At 35.4% G+C, this 4,909-nt stretch overlaps 1 pseudogene; it reads left to right on the forward strand.

Moving 5' to 3' along the window:
* The first annotated feature begins 623 nt into the window (after window positions 1–623).
* LOC141502914 (protein FAM3C pseudogene) lies at window positions 624–1,357 on the forward strand (annotated as a pseudogene).
* Window positions 1,358–4,909: the final 3,552 nt, after the last annotated feature.

Here is a 4,909-nt window from a genome sequence, read left to right on the forward strand (position 1 = left end):
AGAAATGAGAACGATGCAGAAAAATCATGAAAACCAAATAAGCAGCTTGGTGAAAGAAATACAAAAACATACTGAAGAAAATAATATGTTAAAAACCAGTTTAGGTCAAATGGAAAAGTAAAACAAAAGGAAAATGAGGAGAAGAATGCCTTAAAAGCACAATTGGACAGCTGGAAAAGAGATAAAAAAGTTCTTAGAAGAAAACAATTCCTTCCAACACAGAATGGAACTAAAGGAAGCTGATGACTTTGCAAAAAATCAGGAAGAAACAAAACTTCTCCAAAAAAGTCAAAAATTAGAAGAAAATGTGAAATATCTCATTGGAAAAAGAACCAAGGGCTTCCTCTGGTCCACAAGCCAGGGTGGAAGGGAAGCATGAGTTACCTGAGGAGGAAAAGGAGGAGGCAGAGGAGGAGGAGGAAGAGGAGGGGAGGGGGAGGGAGAGGGGGGAGGAGCGGGGAGGTCAAGGTCAAGGCTGAGGCTGAGCTGTGTGACTCTCAGCAGCCTTGGGCAGGGACTGGACGTGAGGGGCAGCCGCTGGTTGGACAGGCAGGTATGAGTGCGAGGCAGTGGGCAAGGGAAGCTTCTTTGATGAAATTGTGCCATAGACTAAAAACATAAACATGAGGAAGGTAGGTGCTGTAAAGTCGGTGGTTGCCATAGCAGTATTTCTACTGACATTTTATATCATATCTCAAGTATTTGAAATAAAATTAGATTCAAATTTAGGAAATTTATTTGAAAGATCAGCATTGCAGATAATTTATACAAAGCCTCCCAGATATAAATGTGAGATTTCAAAAGCTTGTCCAGAAAAGCATTTTGCTTTCAAAATGACAAGTGAAGCAGCTAATGTCATTGGCCCCAAAATTTGTGTAGAAGACAATATTCTAATGAGTTGGGTAAAGAATAACATTGGAAGAGGAATCAATGTTGCATTGGTAAATGGAAAAACAGGAGAAACATTATGCACTGAATACTTTGATATGTGGGGAGGAGATGTGCCACCATTTATTGAATTCTTTAAGTCTATTCAAGATAGAACCATCGTTTTAATGCAAACATATGATGATGGAGCAACCAAACTCACTAATGAGGCAAGATTACTGATTGCTTCCTTGGGAATTTCAGCCATCATTAACCTTGATTTTAGAGACAACTGGGTCTTCTGTGGTGGAAAAACTATAAAGACAAAAAGCCCCTTTGAACAGCACTTAAAGAACAACAAGGATACAAACAAATATGAAGGATGGCCAGAAGTTGTAGAAATGGAAGGATGTATTCCCCAAAAGCAAGACTGAATAATATGAAGAATATTAGAGAAAATTATCTTTATGCTATTGATGAGAGTGCTATGAAGGAGTTATTACTGTGTAAATAATTGGAGAGTATATGTCCATCTTGTCAGTTATGCATGAGTTTCAACTCTTCCAAAATCAGGATTATTTGTTGCAAACCTAAAGAGTAAACTTTGTAAATAAGTCCACCCTAATCAATCTCTTCTAAGCTATTGTCTCTTTAAAGACACAGTATTTAGATTGCTTTAAGATAAACAACATCTTTGAGATATAGAAATGTCTTTTTTAAGCACACATTGTGAACTGATTATGAAGACAGTTATATTATTGTTTTACAGCTACAATTGCTATAAGAATGTGGCCATTATGAAAAATAAAGAATTTTGTTTGGGGGGGGGAGCTAAATTTTTTTTAATATGCTGCCCTTTTGAAGGCAGTAATCAGTTTTTAATAAAGAGGTATTTGGCTAGTTGTATATATTCTGGAATTTTGCTTTTCAGTTTAATATCTGATAGCCCTCCTATTCTACCTCACTTCCCTACCTTTTTTCCTCACCTCCCACAGAGACTTCTGGCCAATACATTTTGAAAATATAGAATTAAGATGTTTGATATAGAAATTTAGATCAGATCTGCAAAAAAGCACAACAAATCCTTTCTGTAAAAAAAAAAGCAATAAAAGAAATGTATAAATCTAAATGATTAGAAATGCCACTAAAACAATTTGTATTTATGATGCAAGTAAGTTAACTTTGTAGTAGCTATTTGAAGAATGACCTGATATAGTTTAGCATTGTAGTCACAGAAATAAACAGATTTTTAAAATTAAAAAAAGAAAAAAAGAAAAAGAAAAAAAAAATGGACCTCAAAAACAGATCCAGAAGAAATAATTTAAAAATTATTGGGCTATCTGAAAGCCACAATCAGGAGAAGAGCCTAGACTTCATTTTTTAAGAAATAATACAGCAAAATTGCCCTGTGATCCTAAAAGTAGAGGGTAAAATAGAATCGAGAGAATTCACTGGTCACCTCCTGAAAGAGATCCCAAAAGAAAAACTTCCAGGAATATTATAGCCAAATTCCCAAACTCCCAAATCAAAGAGAAAATTCTAAAAGCTGCCAGAACTAAACAGTCCAGCTACCAAGGCTCCATAGCCAGGATTAAACAGGATCTGGCAGCATCTATATTAAGGGCTCGTAGGGATTGGAATATGATATTCCAGAAGGCAAAAGACTTGGTTTACAACTGAGAATCAACTACCCGGCTAAACTGAACATCATTTTTCAGGTGAAAAGATGGACTTTCAATAAAACAGGACTTTCAAACTTTCCTATTGAAACAACCAGAGCTGAACAGAAAGTTTAATCTTCAAGTATAGGACTCTGATGAACTATAGAGAGGGTGGAAGAGAAGGATTAACTATGAGGAACTTAATGATATTGAACTGTTTGTATTCCTGCTTGGGAAGAAGATATTGATAACTCATAGGAACTTTCTCATTTATAAGAGCTGTTAGAAGGAGCATATATAGACAGGGCACAGGAAGGAGCAGAATATAATGGTATAATATAGTAAAAATATGGAGTCAATGGGTGATAAAGGAAAGTACTGGGAAGAAGATGAAGATGAAGTTTGAAATTTCACATAAGAGTCAAGAAAAAGCTTTTTCAATGAAGTGGAAAGGGGGAAGGCAAGGGGGAATGAGTGAGTCTTCATTCTCATCAGAAATGACTCAGAGAGGAAATAACATACATACTTAATAGGGTATAGAAATCTATCTTACCCTAGAGAAAAATAAGAAGAAAGGGATAGGATAGGGAGAATGGGGGAAGGGAAGGGGGAAATAGGTGATAGAAGAGAGGGAAGATCGAGGGAGAGGATACTCAGATTCAATACACTTTTGAACAGGGCCAGAATGAAAGGAGAGAGAGAATAGAATAATTGAGAGTGGGGAGGAATAGAGTGCAGGTACAGTTAGTGATAGCAACTGTGGGAAAAATGTTGAAGAAACTTCTCTGATGGACTTTTTTTTTAGGTTTTTTTTTTTGCAAGGCAAATGGGGTTAAGTGGCTTGCCCAAGGCCACACAGCTAGGTAATTATTAAATGTCTGAGACTGGATTTGAACCCAGGTACTCCTGACTCCCAGGCCAATGCTTTATCCACTATGCCAACCTAGCCGCCCCCTCTGATGGACTTATGATAAAGAAAGCAACTCATCTCAGAGACAGGACCATTGGAATATGAACATAGACTGAAGTACATTTTTTTCTCTCTCTCTCTATTTTTGAGGTTTCTCATCTTCTTGGGGCTGGTGTTTTGTTTACTCTTATAATACATTCAATTTACATCAATGTATAGCATGGAAACAATGTAAAGACTATCAGATAGCCTTCTTTGGGGGTGGAAGGAAGGGAGGAAAAGGGGAAAAATTTTAAAATTCAAAAACCTTACAAAAAACGGTAGCTACTACTATTGTATATAATTGGAAAACAAATAAAATGTTAACAAAAAAAGAAAATTCATTAAGCAGGAAATCTTACTAGACCATTGTCAGCTACCATCAATAGTTTGGTGAGCTCCTCAGTATGATGAGAGCTGTGTTGAAGAGAGACACAAACAACTTAATGTTGTGAATAACTCTTAACGTTTTTGTTGAACATCCATTCTCTTTATAACAAACCTTATCTCAGACAAGGTAAGTTAGATGGAATCCCAAATGCATAGCTCCCTGATTATATTTACAATATTTGTACTTTAAAGTCTTTTGGACATCCTTATCAGAATTGTCCCACTACATTTCAAGCTCAGCAGATGTATAGGTCAAGGTGAGCCAACCATCCTGTTTACTGAGCAAGAATACGTGCTGGACCTCTGGTAACCTTCGTACCAGCCTGCATTCCCACTCCACAGAAGTTCACCCTCTACAATTCCCCCTTCTTTTGCTAAAGCTTTAAGAAATGTATTTGGGTACCCATATGTTGTCCCAGAAGAAAAAAAGACATTTGAGATAAATGGGAATAAAATATAATACCAATAATAATGCAAAAATACCAGGAAGCATGTTCACTAATAAGTTCATAAAATGAAAAGGAGCAAGCCTATTAACATAATTAAACAAATTATCAATATCTGAATCCATTTCCATTCTAGGTGCCAATGTAATACCATTAACTAATTTATACAATTGATTCATATCCATTGCTAGGAATCATTATACCATATTCCATTCAAATAATTTTTTATATTATCCCAAGGAATAAATGAATTATTCTGTTTTAAAGAAGTAACACAAATAGCAGTAAATCTATAATCACATTGTAATTGTAATCTCATCTCTATTATGTCCACATAATCCACTATATTGATTACAGAGGTTGTAATGCATTAACCAATTGATAAAGATCTTCATTAATTCTATCCTGAGCTCTTAATGCTCTAGTAACATTTTCTGACAATTCTTAAATATATTTCTCTTCTATCTTTTCCTTTTTTATCATTTGTATGGACATAGCTGTGGACATAGCAGATGCAATAGCGGTTATAATACTTAATATTCCAAACACAATGTAGTTCACACATCTCTTTCACCTAATTCTTTTTAATACCTTTT

Source organism: Macrotis lagotis, chromosome X (assembly GCF_037893015.1).
Source record: "Macrotis lagotis isolate mMagLag1 chromosome X, bilby.v1.9.chrom.fasta, whole genome shotgun sequence".
NCBI lineage: Eukaryota > Metazoa > Chordata > Mammalia > Peramelemorphia > Peramelidae > Macrotis > Macrotis lagotis.